Source organism: Canis lupus, chromosome 30 (genome assembly GCF_003254725.2).
Source record: "Canis lupus dingo isolate Sandy chromosome 30, ASM325472v2, whole genome shotgun sequence".
Taxonomy (NCBI): Eukaryota; Metazoa; Chordata; class Mammalia; order Carnivora; family Canidae; genus Canis; species Canis lupus.
This window is the reverse complement of record NC_064272.1, coordinates 20,576,617-20,594,750: the sequence shown is the minus strand read 5'-3', so window position 1 is coordinate 20,594,750 and position 18,134 is coordinate 20,576,617. Positions and strand designations below refer to the sequence as shown.

The 18,134-nt window shown below is 38.0% G+C and overlaps 1 long non-coding RNA gene across 1 annotated transcript in view; it reads right to left on the bottom strand.

The window, feature by feature from the left end:
* LOC112675902 (uncharacterized) overlaps nt 1-17,756 on the bottom strand; it is a 91,114-nt gene extending 73,358 nt beyond the window's left edge. The window contains exon 1 of the long non-coding RNA XR_007407467.1: nt 16,426-17,756. This is a non-coding gene — a long non-coding RNA (uncharacterized LOC112675902). The remainder of the gene's footprint in view (nt 1-16,425) is intronic.
* Between the last annotated feature and the right edge of the window lie 378 nt (nt 17,757-18,134).

The window sequence follows — 18,134 nt, the reverse complement described above, 5'->3', positions numbered from 1 at the left end:
CTACTACTACTACTACTACTACTACTACTACTACTACTACTAGGGTTTCTGAAAATTTCAGTATCCATAAGGATGATCCATCCAACATCCTGGCTTTTCAGTTCTCTGAACTCCTCTTTATTACTTCTGTTTTCCATCCTACCTCAACCACTCCTTTCATTGTCCTACCAGTTTAGAGCCTTCTACACTGACCATTACCTCCTATTTATCTAACTTACTCTCTACAATGAACTCTCCAATAACTTCACTACTCAGAACATTCTTCAGTTGACCTTTTAACTGTTCATAAAGTCCTCAAAGGGACTGGTTTCCCTTTTTCCAAGTTAAGATTTCATCATTATTACCTCCATTATTACCTTCATTGTTTGGTATCTGTACTCCTGAGACCCTCTTTACCTCAAATTTCACATTTTAACACGAGTACATGAAGAAAGTTGGGATAACCTATAAACATGTTGACTAATTTCATATTAAATTCCTCTGTTTGTTAAATATGTGAATAGGCTTTTAGTGCTGCCAAACAATCCTATTTCATTTTCTTTGTGACTTCACCCTTTTTCTATCTTCAGAAACCTATCTCCTACCTTTTTCAGTCTGCAATACCCCTTCCTTCTCTCCACTCTCAGCTAATGACCTAGTTGCACTGTGAAAATAGAACTATCAGAATAAAATATCATATCTTCCCAAACACAAAATCAACATATATGCATTTATACCCTTATACTCTGCTTCTATCCAGTGTAGACATCTAAGGCCAACACTCCAACTTGTGCAATGGATCCCATTCCTTCTCACCTGCTTCAGGTCTTCACTCATCTATGTATTTATCTTTTTCATCCCTTCTCTCTACCACTTTCATTGTGGGGCACCTGAATGGCTCAGTGGTTGAGCATTTGCCCTTGGCTCAAGTCATGACCCCGGGGTCCTGGGATCACGTCCCACATCAGGTTCCCTGCAGGGAGCTTGCTGCTTCCTCTGCCTGTGTCTCTGCCTCTCTGTGTGTCTCTCATGAATAAATAAATAAAATCTTTAAAAAAATTGGACATTGTTCCAACATGTTTACAGTTTGGGGTCACTTTATCACATGTGTAAATTACATAAAACTATTCCATCAGATCTAGAGAACGTCCAAATTCTTACCAAAGTAGATAGTCCTTTTATATTCTTAACATCCATTTATGACTAATCCAGTTTTTTAACCTCCTCCCTGGCATTTGATATTGTCATTTTTTTAAAATTAGCTCTTCTAATCAGTAATGTCTCACAACAGTCTTAATTTCCATTTCCCTAGGACTAGTGATGCTGAGCTTAATTGACATCCATATATCCTCTTCAGCAAAATGTTTGTCATATGTCCATTTCCCCCCCTAGTTCTATAAAAATAAAGTTGCCCTTTAACACTATATAAGTTTAAGGTGTACTACATGTTTACTTGATATATGTTGCAAAATGATTAACACCACAGTTCAAGCCAACTCAGTCCTGTCATGTAATCACCATCTTTTTTTTTTTTTTTTTTTGTGGTAATAACATTCAAGATCCACTCTCTAAGCAATATTTAAATATATAATACAGTATTGAGTATAGCCTCCATACTAGACATTAGATTCCTCAAACTTTGTTAATTTTACAACTGGAAGTTTCTGTCCTTTGACGGATAGTTGCCCATTTTTCCCACCCCTAAACTTCTGGTATCTACCATTCTGTTTCTCTGAGATCAGCTTTTTTCAATTTCATATAAGTAAATTTATAAAGTATTCATCTTTTGTCTTTTATATCACTTATCCTAATGCTCTTAAGAGGTTCATTTGTTGTCAGAAAGGCTGGGATTTCCTTCTTTGTCATGGCTGAATAATACCCCAGCGTGTGTGTGTGTGTGTGTGTGTGTGTGTGTGTGTGTGTGTTGGGGGAGTATGCATTGCATCTTCATCCATTCATCTGTTGATGGACCTTTTTTTTTTTTTTTTCTGTTTTGGATAATAAATCTGGAGTTTTATTTTTTTTTATTTTTATTTTTATTTTTTTAAATTTTTTATTGGTGTTCAATTTACTAACATACAGAATAACCCCCAGTGCCCGTCTTTTAGTTAATACCACATCTTGGCTATTGTGAGTAGCGCTGCAATAAACGTGGGAGTGTAGATACCTCTAAAAGAACCTGATTTAATTTCCTTTGGATATACACAGCAGTGGGGATTGCTGGGTCATACAGTAGTTCTATTTTGAATTTATCGAGGATTCTCTATACCATTTTCCATTGTGGCTGCACCAGTTTACACTCCCACCAACAATGCACAAAGGTTTCCTTTTTTCTACATCCTTGCTAGCATTTGGTATCTCTTTGATGATAGCCATTCTAATGGATATGAGGTATCACAATGAGGTATCATTGTGTTTTTTGATTTGCATTTCTTTGACTAGTATGTTGATGGCCAACAGTGACATTAAAAGGTCATCTGTTGTCCATCATCCTTGGAAAAGTCTATTCAGTTCTGCCCATCTTTACAATGGATTTTTGTTGTTAGAGTTGTAGGAGTTCTTGTATATCTTGAATATAAATCTCTTATCAGTACATGATTAGCCAATATTTTCTCATTCTGTATGTTGCTTTTCATTTTGATTGTCTCTTTTCCTGTGCAGAAGCCTTTTTTTTTTTTTTTTTTAGTTTGATGTAGTCCCACTTTTGCTTTTTGATGCTTGTGCTTTTGCTATCATATCTAGGACATCACTGCTGCAACCAGTGTCAAGGAGCTTTATCCCTATATTTTCGTATAGAAGTATTATAGTTTCAGATCTTAAGTTGAAATCCTCAATTCATTCTGAGTTGTTTCTTTTGTGCATGGTGTAAGATAATGGTCCAATTTCATTCTTTGGTATGACAGTCCATTTCCCCCAACACCATTTATTGAAGAGACTGTTCTCTTTCCATTGTATATCATTGGCTCATTTGCTGTAAATTAATTGACCATACATTGACCCATAAACCACTGTGGGTTTATTTTTGGAGTTTTTAATCTGTTTATCTTTGTCTATTTTTATGCCACTACCATACAGTTTTGATTACTCTGGGTTTGCAGCATAGTTAGAAATCAGTAGGTGTGATGGTTTTGGCTTTGCTCTTCTTGAACAGAATTGCTTTGGTTATCTGGAGACTTCTATGGCTCTAGACAAACTTAAAGATCTGTTCTTTTTTTGGGGGGAAAATGCATTGGCCTTTTGATGTATATTGCATTGAATCTGTAGGCAACTTTGAGTAATATGGACATTTTGATGTCATTCATCCTTCCAAACCTATAAACAAGGGATATCTTTCCATTTATTTGCATCTTAAATTTCTTCCAGTGAAGTATAGTTTTTAACATGGAGATATTTCACCGCCTTTGTTGAACTTATTTCTAAGCATTTTACTGTTTAGTGCTATTGTGATAGGTTGTTTTCAGATTTTTCATTATTGTACAAAAATGCAACTATTTTTTGCATGTTGATTTTTTTAACATTGCAGAATTTATTAATTCTAGCAATTTTTTGGTGGAATCTTGAGGATTTTCTAAAATATGTAAGACCATTTCCTCTGCAAATAGACCATTGAATTTCTTCCTTTTTGATTTGGCTGACTTTAATCTCTTTTTCCTGCCTGACTGCTCTGACTGGAAATTGCTACTCTTTTATAGAGTGATCTCTTAGAAATAACAGTAAGATAACATTATCCCTCAGGCTCAGGGCCACTCCTATTCCTTCTTCCTTAAGCACTCTTCCTTCATAAATACTTACTTCCCCACTTTACTTATGTCTGCATTCAAATGCTGCTTGCAGAAAGGTTTCTAGGACAACTGTACCTAAGTAGTCTACGACTTTTCTACTGTCCTGTTACTATACCTTAAATTTCCAGCACTTATACTACCTAACATTGCTCATATCAATTTGTTTGATTCTGTAATGAAGATAAGGAACATTAAGATACATACTTTAGTGATAGATCCTTAACATTTATAACAGTAACTAGTACATATTAAGATATTACCAACTACTTAGACTGAATGAATGGATGGCTATGAAATACTATCACTGTCTCTAATACTGACTAGTTTTTTTTCCAATAAAATTTTATATCACTTGTGATAAAATCATTTCAAAAACCCGGAAGAACAGGTTTTGTTTCCTGAAACTACCAGTCAAGTTTTCAGCAATAGTAGGTGATTTGAGGAGAATTTAAAACATAGATTATTTAAAAAGTTGTGGGCAGACTGTTGAGATACCACAAAGAATGGTGCCAAACATGAGGTGAGTGGCAACTGGAAGTTACTGGCTCTGAGCTTGAAGGTGGAGGTGAGGAAACCTTGCCAAGAGCCTGGAAAGAGAATCCTGTCAAGAGCTCCCTTGACAGGAACTGTGATGTTGGTTGGAGGGGTGTCCTTGGCCTGAAATGACACTGCATAGGAGGGACCTAGGGAAATAAATATGCTGACCTCACTCTGTTTTATTTCTCTGGTTTCTTGTTGGGCTCTTTAGGACCAAACCCGACCAGAACCCTGAAGGAAAAGGAGATGATTAAATCCACATAAGCTGGCTTCGTTAGCATAGAGCAAAATAAAAAGAAATAGAGTAGATTTAGAAGGGCAAATGGAAGATAGAAAGCATAACTAGAAGATAAGTTACTTATCTTGCATCTCATTAATTGACAGGATGAATACATTTATAGTAATATGACCAGTTTTAGTGTTCTGAACAATCTCCCACTTGACAAGTCCATTCTAATCTTCCAGATGTGCACAGAATGACTTCTCTATAATGATCAGAAGTGTTGCCTTCTGGCTTATGTTTCCTTTGCTCTGGTGCCTGTTGCTTTTTGCTTTTTATGTTTTGGCCCTTGACTGACCAGGCTCTTGGCCTCTCTGGCTTGTATAAACATCTTGATATTAATCCCCTAGTCTGTCCAGCAGGAAGTCTCTGCTCCACTCCAGCACCAGCTCATTCTGAAATGTTACAGATAGTAGAGCAGCTGGACCCTGGTGACATGATTGTGTCTTATCCCTCATTCTCTTGTAGTTAAGAGTTAGTGAGGTTTAGTTGAAGGTTGGTTAGAGGAGAAAGCGATTGAGGGGTGGATAGATATAGCCTCACACTGGACCTGGAACTATTTCCTTGGATGCAGGTCTTGTCCCTGTCTGATCCACTCTGCTAGACCTCTATTTACATTCATAGGTCCAGTTATCTGTTTTGTTTTTTTCTTTTTTCCTGTCCAGGGGCTTCTGTCAGGACCAATGGATGGATGGACTTTTCTACCTGAAGGATCTCACTGTAGACTGAGATAGAGATGATTATTTCTCAATGGGCTAAGGTCAAATTTCACACAGGATGAAAAAAATAGGCTAAGTTGGGAGCACACTGTTTGTATTTTGACTTTTTAAACTTGGATAGTTTTCCGTAAGAGTACACAAAAGTGTCTTTATTTTTTTAACTCTGAAGATATTCCATTTGGTACATATAAACAATGATGTATCCATATAATTGAATGCAGTATATCAAACTAGTTTTTTTTAGACTAATTCTAGTCTTTTAAAATTATAATCCTACCATAATACTTTAGATTTGTTTGTACATATGAGTATACACATAGAAAAAAACTGTGGTATTGTGAAGTCAGTTAAAGGCATTATAGTTTTGACATAATCAAATTAGATAATTCTTTCAACTGTGTAAGCTTGTTCCAGTCTTTATATCACTTTTTTAAAAACTTTTGACAGAGAGTGAGTGAGAGAAACAAGCCAGGGGGAGCAACAGAAGGAGAGGGAGACGCAAGACCACTGCTGAGCAGGGAGCCCAATGCAAGACTTGATCCCAGGGCCCTGAGATCATGCTCTGAGCCAAAACCAAGAGTTGATGATTATTAACTGACTGAGCCACTGGTGCTCATGGTCCTTACATCTTTAAGAGGGATTTGGTGTATATAGGTCCAGAAGCCATCTAGAGTTCTGGAATGTAAAAGTGGCTTGCTTATGGTTGGCTTCACAAAGTCATTCTCCTTGTTTGTTTGGCTAATTACTATTGAACTATCTACTTTATGGTTTTTGAAAGTTTTGACAATTGGGGCAGTTGTCTATTTCTTTTTATTTTTTTTAGAAGCAATAAATTTATTTCTTATTGGTGTTCAATTTATCAACATACAGAATAACACCCAGTGCTCATCCCGTCAAGTGCCCCCCTCAGTGCCCGTCACCCATTCACCCCCACCCCCCGCCCTCCTCCCCTTCCACCACCCCTAGTTCATTTCCCAGAGTTAGGAGTCTTTGTTTTGTCTCCCTTTCTGATATTTCCCACACATTTCTTCTCCCTTCCCTTATATTCCCTTTCACTATTATTTATATTCCCCAAATGAATGAGACCATATAATGTTTGTCCTTCTCCAATTGACTTATTTCACTCAGCATAATACCCTCCAGTTCCATCCACGTTAAAGCAAATGGTGGGTATTTGTCATTTCTAATGGCTGAGTAATATTCCATTGTATACATAAACCACATCTTCTTTATCCATTCATCTTTCGATAGACACCGAGGCTCCTTCCACAGTTTGGCTATTGTGGCCATTGCTGCTATAAACATAGGGGTGCAGGTGTCCCGGCGTTTCACAGCATCTGTATCTTTGGGGTAAATCCCCAGCAGTGCAATTGCTGGGTCGTAGGGCAGGTCTATTTTTAACTCTTTGAGGAACCTCCACACAGTTTTCTAGTGTGGCTGCACCAGTTCACATTCCCACCAGCAGTGTAAGAGGGTTCCCTTTTCTCCGCATCCTCTCCAACATTTGTGGTTTCCTGCCTTGTTAATTTTCCCCATTCTCACTGGTGTGAGGTGGTATCTCATTGTGGTTTTGATTTGTATTTCCCTGATGGCAAGTGATGCAGAGCATTTTCTCATGTGCATGTTGGCCATGTCTATGTCTTCCTCTGTGAGATTTCTCTTCATGTCTTTTGCCCATTTCATGATTGGGTTGTTTGTTTCTCTGGTGTTGAGCTTAATAAGTTCTTTATAGATCTTGGAAACTAGCCCTTTGTCTGATACGTCATTTGCAAATATCTTCTCCTATTCTATAGGTTGTCTTTTAGTTTTGTTGACTATATCCTTTGCTGTGCAGAAGCTTCTTATCTTGATGAAGTCCCAATAGTTCATTTTTACTTTTGTTTCTTTTGCCTTCATGGATGTATCTTGTAAGAAGTTACTGTGGCCGAGTTCAAAAAGGGTGTTGCCTGTGTTCTTCTCCAGGATTTTGATGGAATCTTGTCTCACATTAAGATCTTTCATCCATTTTGAGTTTATCTTTGTGTATGGTGAAAGAGAGTGGTCTAGTTTCATTCTTCTGCATGTGGATGTCCAATTTTCCCAGCTAGGTTGTCTAATTTGTTGGCATATAGTTTTTCTTAATACTCATAAAATTATTTGTATTGCTAGGGCGTTGGTTGTTATTTCTCCTCTTTGGTTTATGATTGATTGAAGCGCCCCCCCCCTTTCCTTCTTTTTGAGTCTGGCTAAAGGTTTATCAATTTTGTTTATCTTTCCAAAGACCCAGCTCCTGATTTCAATGGTCTATTAATTAGTTTCTGTATCATTTTTTTTCTTCTCTAATCATTATTATTTCCTTCCTTCTGCTGATTTTGGTTTTGTTCTTTTTCTAGCTCCTTTAGGTGTAAGGTTAGATTATTTATTTAAAATTTTTCTTCTTGCTACTTCAAGAAGCAAGTATTGCTATAAACTTAAAACAGCTTTTGCTGTATCCCAAAGATACTGGACCATTTTTTTCATTTTCATTTTCATTTCTTTTCATGTGATTCTTTTTTTTTTTTTCTTTTTGGTTTTGGTTTTGACCCAGTCCTAATTGAATAGCCTGTTATTTAACTGCCATGTATTTGTGGTCTTCCTAGATTTTTGTCTTGTGGTTGATTGCTAGTTTTATTGTGTTGTGGTCAGAAAAGCTGTATGTAATGACTTCAATCTTTTTGAATTTGTTGAGACTTGTGGCTTAATATGTGACCTAATCTATAGAATGTTCCATGTGTACTTGAAAAGCATGTGTATTCTGTTTTAGGATGAATGTTCTGAATATATCTGTGAAATCAATCTGTTCTAGTGCATCCAAAGCCAGTTTCCTTGTTGATTTTTCTGTTTGTATGAGCTGTCCATTGATGTAAATGGGGTGTTAAGGTCTGCTACTATTAGTGTATCACTACTGATTACTTCCTTTGTTAGTTATTGCTTTATGTACTTAGGTACTTCTATATAGTGTGCATAAATATTCACAATTGTTATATCTTCTTGTTGTATTGTCCCTTTTATTATACAGTGTCCTCCTTTGTCTCTTGTTATAATCCTTGCCTTAAAATATATTTTATCCAATAAAGGTACTGCTGTCCTGGCTTTCTTTTGACACCCATTTGCATGATAAATGTTTGTTCATTCCATCACTTTCAACCTGCAGGTTTTTTTAGGTCTGAAATGAGTCTCTTGTATATGAGGCAGCATATAGATGGGTCTTTTTTTTTTTTTTTTAATTCATTATCCTATGTCTTTGATTAGAGTACTTAGTGCATTTATGTTCAAAGTAATTATTGATAGGTATGTTTATGGCCATTTTGTTACTTGTCTCATTGCTTTCTCTGCTTCCTTTAGCCTATTTGATCTAGTGTCTTTTAAATTTCACTTACTGTGTTCATCTCTCATTGGTTTTTATCTCTTTGTTTAGGATCTCACTGATGTCCCTCACTCCTCAGTCTAGTATGTTTCAGACCATTATTTTAAATTCTCTCTCAGGCATATTTCTTGTCTCGTTTTGCTTAGGTCTTTTGCTATGGTTTTGTCCTGTTCTTTCATTTGGGACATACTGTGTCCTCATTTGTCTGTGCCTGTTTCTATGTGTTAGGAAACTCTGCTATACCTTCTGGTCCTGAAAGCAATGATCCTATGAAGAAGAGGTCCTGCAGAGCAGTGTCCACTGTTCACCAGAACTGGCCTTTCAAGCATATCTCCTGTAACCTGCTGTTGTGTCTTGGCTTATTTCTCCTTCAATTCAATCATATGCTATGGCTCCTGGTGTATTTTGGGCAATGTTTGATTCCTGTGTTAGTGGACCAGACTGGGGCCACTTTGGCCTTGAGTTTAGTCAGACCATGCACTTGCCAGAGATGCAGTAGCACCAAACTGTAGGGTGCTTTCCCTGTGTCATCCCTTGAGAAGCTTTTGTTGGTGAGTGAGGCCTGCAGTTGGACCTCTTCTCTGCCTGCAGCACACTGTTGGGACCTCTGTTTGGTGTGTGTAATTAGATTCCCCTCACCCCAGACCAGAAGGGACTTTGGAGTGGTGCTTGCCCCTGTCACTGTTAGGGCTGCTTGCGTACTGCCAGGCTTGTGGCCCCAGTTTGAATGGGCTCCAGCTAAGAGCAGATTGGAGGGGGCTGGCTGTGCAGTGTCCACAAAGTTTGTGTGCCTGTGAGAGGAAATATGCTGCTACCAGGACTGGGCCAATTGGGGTGAAGCATGCAGTTTTAACAAGGTGTGTGCAGGTCCCCCCTTAGAGAGGGCGTGCCACTACTGCCATGACCAAGGCCTCATAAAGCACATGATTGGGAGATGTGGTATTGGTAAAGTTTATGCAGATCTTCTGGGGGAGGAAACCTGTAGTGTAGGGACTGAGGCAAGCATGACTGGAAAAGGCAGCTCTGTCAAGACCCCAGGGTGGGTGCGTGGGTGAAGGGTGAAAGGAAGTACAGGGCTTGGTGTAAAGAAGTTAGTGAATGTCCAGTGTGGCTCCGGTTCCTGCAGGTGGCTATATGTTTATGCTGGGGAGTGGGGGAGGGAAAGAGCATCTACTTGCTCCTTTGTTCCTGGAGAAGTCCCTCAGGGAATCTGCTCTTCCAGATTGTGTTGAATTAAGTTCACCCTCTAAGTTGAAATTCTAACCTCTGGTAGCTATGAAAATGACCTTGTTTGGAGATGAGGTCTTTGCAGATAAAAATAAGTTAAGGTCTTTACAGGGAGCTCTAATCCAACATAACTGTTATTCTTATAAGAAGAAAATGCTCTGTGAAGACAGACACATGGGGAGAACAGAGTACTATGACGACTGAGGCAAAGGTTGGAAAGCTACAGCCATAAGCCAAATGACATCTGGCTACCAGAAGCTAGATGAGACAAGGAAAGAGCCTCTCCTAGAGGCTTTAGAGAGAGCATGGCCCTGCCAACACTTTGATCTCATATTTATAGCCTCCAGATATGTGAGAGTAAATTTGTTTTTAAGCCTCTCAGTCTGTGGTAATTTGTTGTAGCAGCCTTTGCTAACAAATACTGTACTCATTCCTACCTCAAAAAGTTTTTGTGAGGGCCAGATGATGTAGTGTATTTGCATATATGTGAAAGCAATCACATACTATAAGGTGAACAAATGGAATGAACATTCCCATTCAGCATGAGGGAGGAATGCATTTTTTCAGCTCGACTCAGTAGGACTAGCACCACGTTTTCTTCCAGCCTGTGACTATTTAATTGGCTACTGCTGGCCATTCTGATGAACCCACCTCACCCCCTTACTCTTAGCACAGATGTAGACTCTCCTGTGGAAGTCCTGTGTTATTTCATTTCCAGAACGTTCTTGTCCTGTGACACTTGATGTTTTCCCACCCTCCAGCTTAGAGTAACTGTGCTAACAATTATTTAGGGGAAATAAGCTGTCTACCAATTCATTCATGAGGAAGGAAAGAAAGTTCTTAAAATCAAGAACTGTAGGTGATTCCTACTTGGAATATTCCTATGAAGAACTTGTACATAATGTCCCACAGAAGTTAAATTTAACTGGATGGACTTCTGAGAAATGAACTTCATCCTGGAGCCTTCCTCATTGACCTGCCAAATTTGGCACTTTTTTCCAAGTCACCTTAGCTGACTTTCTCTGTTAGTGAGATTATCAAAAAGGCATTCTGCAGGTCTCTGTACCAGAGATGGCTGTGAGATAACCATTTAGAACTTGCTCTATGAATCAGAAGTTACCATACCATGGTATCTTCTTTCTGGGTTAATATGTGGTGAATAGCTTGATGGACAATTCTTGCTCCTAACTTCCATTATCATGTGGTTTTTCCCACTGGCTTGAAGTATTATAGGGTACTAGCAAAGACAACAGATGAAATGAGAAACAAAAATCCATTTTCTGCCAGAGAGAGAGAGAGAGAGAGAGAGAGAGAGAAGATCTAGATAGTGTTTACATTTCACCATTTTCTTCTTGAGCATCTCCTAGTGCTCCTCCCTATGACAAGCATTATATAATGCTTACTGTGTATAATTACAGTGTATCTGTTCTATTTGAAGGGGAGATTTTCCTTGAGGAATGATTAAAATGACCTATCCTTAAGTCCAGCTATGTTTATTCTTTTTAGTAGAGGGTACCCTTCACTAAGGTTATTCAAGGCAGGGTTTCTTTTAGGATTTAGGGGGAAATAATACATAGGAATTCTTGAAGATTTCAGCTTAGAGTTTGGGAAACCATATAGCAATATAGAGCAAAAGCCCAAACAAAGAATAAAAAACTGATTGGTAATGTTCCAATTGGCTATTTATAATAATGTCTAATAACCCTCCAAACACAGTGGCTTACCCAAATGAAGATTTCTCACTTAAAAGTTTGTAGGTCTATTATATCTTTCTTGGGCTTGGCTTGAATTGACTGCCCTTGATAGGGACAATATGGATTCAGATATTTCATGCTTATCTTTCTGTTTTTGGATCAGTATATGAGACCTTTTTCTCATAGTACATCATACACACTTCAAGAAGCTTGCAGGAGACTTGCCAATCCTCCTTAAGGCCTCGGCTTGAAACTGTCACACTGTCCCTTCTATCCTTACTTGGCTAGTCTAAAAAGTGTCTTATTTTTTTTAATTCAATTTCAGAGTGTACAAGCAGGAGGGGGAGCAGGAGAGAGACTCTTAAGTGGACTCTATGCTAAGCCCAACTTGGAGCTCAATCCCATGACCATGAGATCAGAATTTGAGCCAAAAACCAAGAGTCAGATGCTCGGTCTATGTTGCCAACCAGGTACCCCAGAATATCAAGCAGGACCCTGTGCTGAGCATGGAGCTTGACATGGGGCTTGATCTCAGGACTCAGATCATGACATGAGCCAGTACCAAGAGTCAGTCACTCAACTGACTGAGCCACCCAGACGCCCTTTATTCTGAATGAATTTATAGCCAAGCCCATCAATGGGGGTGAGGAAGCATTTTCTTGTACTCAAATGGAAAGCACCTGCAGAGTTATAGGGCAAGGGGCATGGGTTTCTCATGACTGGGAAGAATTGAAGAGTTGAGAATGCTATGTTTGTCAGGTGGTTTCTTAAGAACTTTAGGGGTGGAGATAGAAGAGGATGGTGCAAGGGGCTCGGTGAACATAGATATTATAACTGGTGGCCTAATTATCACCTGTACAAGCTTCTTAGGGTTGCCTACCAAGATGCCACAAACTGTAACCTAACACAACAAAGTCACTGTCATACAGTTGTGGAGTCCACAAGTCCAGAATTTACATACAGGGCCATGTGTCTATGAAACCTTGACTTTTCCTGGCTTCTGGTAGTTTGTGGACAACTGTTGGCATTCCTTGGTTTGTTAGGTGTAGAACTCCAATATCTGCCTTTATTATCACATGGAATTTGCCCTGTGTGTCTGTCTTTACATGACCATAATCTTATGAGGATACCAGTCATACTAGATGACAGACCCATACTGCTCCAGTACAACCTCATCTTAAAATAATTATATCTACAATGACCCTATCCAAATAAGGTCATATTCAAAGGCACCAGGAGTTAGAACTTCAACATCCCTTTATAACTTTTTGTGAGTGGGAACATAATGCCATCTACAACTTAATCAGTATAAGCTTTTTATGACCACTATGCCAAATGTTAAGAACTGGAATTGCATCCTTATGCTGTTCTTCTGCTTATCACAAATAGACCTGATGTAGTGAATGTTTTCATTATAAATAAATGCGAATAATCATTTATAGATATACATATTCCCATTAAGGTAATAGCATTTATTTATTGCATTTATTATTTATTGATCTACTGTTTTAAAGATTTATCTATTTTAGAGCACATTAGCGAGTGAGGAAGAGCAGTGGGAGAGAGAATCCTGAAGCAGATCACCACTGAGCATGGAGCCTGATGTGGATCTAGATCCTAGGACCCTGAGATCATGACCTGACTCAAAAACAAGAGTTGGCTACTTAACCAACTAAGCTACTCATTCACTCCAAGAGTATAGCTTTTAAAAACAGTTGTCTAACTGAATTTTTATGCCAGTAGAAGGAGCTGAGAGGGAGGATACTTTATTTCATAAGATATTTTTTTTGGAAAAAAATAAGGAACACAAGGTACTGCTCTATTAAAATTCCACAATCATATTGATCACATTTTCTTCAGTAACAATGTTCAATACTGAAAGACAGCATTTTTAAAGTAATTGCTTAAAAAAAATCACTTGTTTTGCAAAATCATTTCAGGCTGCTTCAAGGACATAGAAAGCTGTTTATTAATCTTGCTTTGTCTAATACATGAATATTCCTAGGATATACTTGCTAAGAATCTAATTTTAATTTTCTTTATTAAAATATAGTATTCTGTTGTGATTTCCTCCCCCTCTAAATCCTACCAATCTTTGGACAGGAAATGTCACCTTTGCCTAAACTAGTGGTTCAGCTACCTACTATATATTTTAGCACCTTAGCTCTTAAAAACTCCAGTATTTCTGGTAGTCCTCAAGGACATAGCATATGCTCACAAACAGTGCTCTCAATTTTTACTCAGTTCAAGCTCTGAGTTCATCTTCCCCTTACTAATTTCTCCTACCCTCACAGCTATGCAGAGGGCTTGCAGTGAGGTGCTTTCTAGTCTCATAGGACATTGCTGATGTTCTTGATCCTAGGGACCTCTTCTGATGTGCCCCAAACTTCCCAACCTTAGGAGTTCCAACATGGTCTGGCTTACCCTGGGGCCTCACTGTATATTGTACATGAGAAGGGAGTGTTTTCCTCTTCCCCAATCTATAAAGTGCTTTGAACTTTGAGCTGCTAAAGTCTACCATGGGGCCAGCTTCAATGTCCTCTTGGAACCCAGCTTAGAGGGCTGTTTTCCTTTATGAAAAAATTTTCTTACTGTGATAAGAATTCATAATGTGAAATCTACCCTCTACTAATTAAGTGCATGGGATAATGCTGACTATGGGCATGCTCTTGTACAGAGGATCTTTAGAAATTAACATAACTGAAATTGTATACCTATTAAACAGTAATTACCCATTCTGCTTTTCCTTTAGCCCTTGGAAACCACCATTCTACTATTCGAGTTGGACAAATTTACTCATGTAAATCATGTAATATTTGTGCTTAGTAACTAGCTTGTTTCATTTAGCACAATGTCCTCCAGGTTCATCCATGTGGTCACATAGGGCAGTATTTCTTCCTTCTTTTTTGAAGTTTATTTTTAAGACTGAGTGATCTATTATGTGTACATACCACATTTTATCTACCTGTTGATGGACATTTGGGTTATTTCCATGTGTTTACTATTGTGAATAATCTATAATGAATGTATGGTGCAGTTATCTCTTCAAGTCCTGCTTTAAGTTCTTCTGGTTATATACATCCCATCAGCAATGGGATTACTGGGTTATATAGTAACTCAATTTTCTTTTTTTTTTTTTTAGTAACTCAATTTTCATTCTTAGGAGCTTTCATACTGTTTTCCGTAGGGACTATGTCATTTTACACTCTTATTAACAGTATACAAGGGTTCCAATGTCTTTGTATTCTTACCAAAACTTGTCTTAAAAATAGCAATCATTGTAAAAGGTATAAGGCATTCTCTCATTGTGATTTTGATTTGCAGTTCCCTGATTACAAACTAAAATGAAAAGTTTTAACATACTAATTTTAAAATTATAAATGTTGGCCACTGGCAATTTCTCTTTGGAGAAATTAAGACCTGAGCTGCTAAGATTACCCTGGGATGCTTGTCCTCATAGAATCCAGTTTGAGTGCTGTCCTACCCACTTTCCCCTCATCTCAAATGTATGTACAAAGTTCTTATTCTCCTGCAACAAAATTTCAAAAACAATTTGAAGAAAAATAATGTAAAGTTTAAAAATAAGGATACCCTTAACAAAACTTCTGAAGGTCACATGCTAATCAATTTATTGGTCATATCTGAATATCTTTGTATGCTTGTATTTTTAAAAATTCACTACTTTAATATATAAAACATCAAAATAATAGAATAATAGAAACTTGGGAATAGTTCTGAGAGGAAACTATTGCTGGTGACAACAGCAGAGGTTGGGTAAAAAAATGTCCAACTCTGAGAAGAACAGACACCTAGTTGGAGCCTGATTAACTTGACTGATAGGCCTAAATGAAATTCAAATCTTAACTCTCTGACCTACTAATGTGTGGGTAGGATGCTGTGTTTTTTTTTGTTTTTTTTTTTAACCAAATATGAAGATAAAGTAGAGTGATACAAAAATGTTATGAACTTAATTTCTGGGAGTAATCTAAGTCTGGAAGTCAGGGACCTCAGCTACGATCTTGGATTTGATAACAACCATCCGTGATATTCAGATAAGCCACATGCCTTCCTTGTGCTTCACTTTCCTCATATGTAAAATAAGACTATTTGCCCTGCCTCTTCCTCATGGTGGATATGAGAATAGCATGTGGCTAGTTAATGTAAAAAGGTTCTGAAATAAGCAGAATGAGGATAACTGACCAAGTGACCAGTGCTGTGGTTGTTGCTTTCTGTTAGTCTTGGTTTATTTAGAAGATGGGTATGGCTTCTGTTGACTCTAGATGTCTCTCTCAATCAGTCTATGAATGATCAAGGGCATTTCACCTTGGAGGCATAAGTCCTCTTATTCTTCACCTTTCTACTTTATGGGGTGAAGTTAGACTGGTTGGTCTTCCAGATAGCTCCAACAGACCTCTCAGTTGTGGGAAGAGTGAAAGAGAAGATTGTGGTATTATTGGGGGGAAAAAAAAAACAAAACTTGTTGTGGCTCTTATTTCTATTGGAGAAAAACAGTGTTGACAATAGAAACTGTTGGTCTCATTAGGCTAATACTAACAAAATTAAAATGTAAGAACAATGGCTATGTCATTGGAGGCATTTCTCATTTTGGCAGAAAATGAAAGATCTGAAAATCTGTGACCTGAGCAGATGTTAAAATATCACTAGGTCAAGGGAGAATATACATGGAAATTTCTTTAATGAAGGGCAGGAAGGTTGACTTTTTGGATAAATATTTGTTATGGAGTTAAGAAATTTGGGTTTGCCTTGTAGGGATATAAGTGTTCCTTTCTAGTTCTCTATCTTCCTATCATCGAGTACTTACCTAGTCCATGGACTTGATCTTCACACTGACTCTATGAGGTAGATGTTTTCTTCCAGATAGAGAATCTGGGTCCCAGAGTTGTTTGTACATGTCAAACACTCCATAAATATTGGAGCCCCTAGTCCATCCCATGGCTAACTCTGAATCAGACTACAATTTTCTTTTCTCCGATGACTTAAGTGAGAACTATTGATGAGCTTTTATAATCAGACCTTTCTTTTACTGCCATGCTTAGTGGAAGAAATGATGAGCTATTCTGTTTTAAACTGTGACCTAAAGGTTCTCTCTAGGAGGTTCTGGGCAAGTGAAAAACCCATGAAATTACTTCATGACTAACTCATTTAGCATAGCCTAATTTTTGTATTTATGGGTTGCATTTATATTTCAGAATCAAATCAATTTATGCAGACTTTATGAGGTAAAGATCGGAGGAATGGCAGATCTATGGACACATAAACATAGGGATTATATTTGGGTTGAGCCTTAGAAAACAAAGCTTTTAGAAGAAAACAATGGGAATGGGGGTGCTGAAAGAAGAGCATTCATGCTAGGACTAGAATAATTCATAGAGTCATGGTGATACAGTGTACTGGGTGGGCATGCATTTGGGTATAGCACAGGGTACATTTGTAAGATAGCAGAAGATGCTAAAAGTATAACTTGGAGGCCAAGTTTGAAGAGTTTTGAATGCCATTCATAAAGGTCTAGACTTAGATCATGTATTCACTCAGGTACCCATTCATACACTTAAACATTAAACTCCTAATGTATGCTAGGTCTTGTGTTAGAACTTGGTCATATAGATACCATTTTGGTTCTGAAGATCTGGTGTTAGGAACCCATTAATGTTGTTGAAAGGAGTATGAATACAGTTGTGTGGGAAGATGTAGAGAAGGAAGTTAGAACTAATGGAAGCTGGAAGGGTTTTCCAGAGGAGGCACTAAGAATTTCAAAGGATGAATAAGTATTAGACAGAGTATGAGTTGCTAAGTGGAGAAGGCAGAACAGGAAGAGAGCCCAGCATGTAGAGAAGCATGAAGATAGGAAAAATGTGATCCTTAGAGGGAACACCTAGTAGGATAGACTGTGTAGAATAGAGCTGGAGTTGGAATCCAAGGCCAATCTTAGAGGCTGGAGATTAAGTCCAATTATCTAGACAATCACACTTATGTAATAAAGCCCTAATACAAACTCTCAACACTGAAGTTGAAGTGAGCTTCCTGGGTTGACCATACTTGATGTGTATTACCACACACTGATGCTGTGAGGATGTTGCATTCCAAGGACAATTAAAGCTCCATGCTTGGAATCCTCCTAGACTCTGCCCTATGCCTCTCTTCCTTTGGCTGGTTCCTGTTTTCCTTTGCCTGTAGAAATGTAATGATGAGTAAAATAGGTTTCAGTGAATTCTGGGAATTTTCTGACAAATTATCGAACTGAGGAAGGCTATAGGAAACTCCCAAACCTGTAGTTGGTGTCAGAAGTGAGGATCTTTTTGTGGGGACTCATCCATCTACCCTTATAGTTATTCCTGAATTTGTGGCAGTTGGAAGTCAGGAGTCATGGGCTAAGTGGTCAGTCTGGAGTACTGTAGTCTCAACCTTGCATTTAGTTAACCCTGGGTAAATTTTATAATAAAAGCTCTGTTGAGAGACATGAAAACTTTAATTCAAAGACAGCAGGAATGGAAATGAGAGATTGGATTCAAG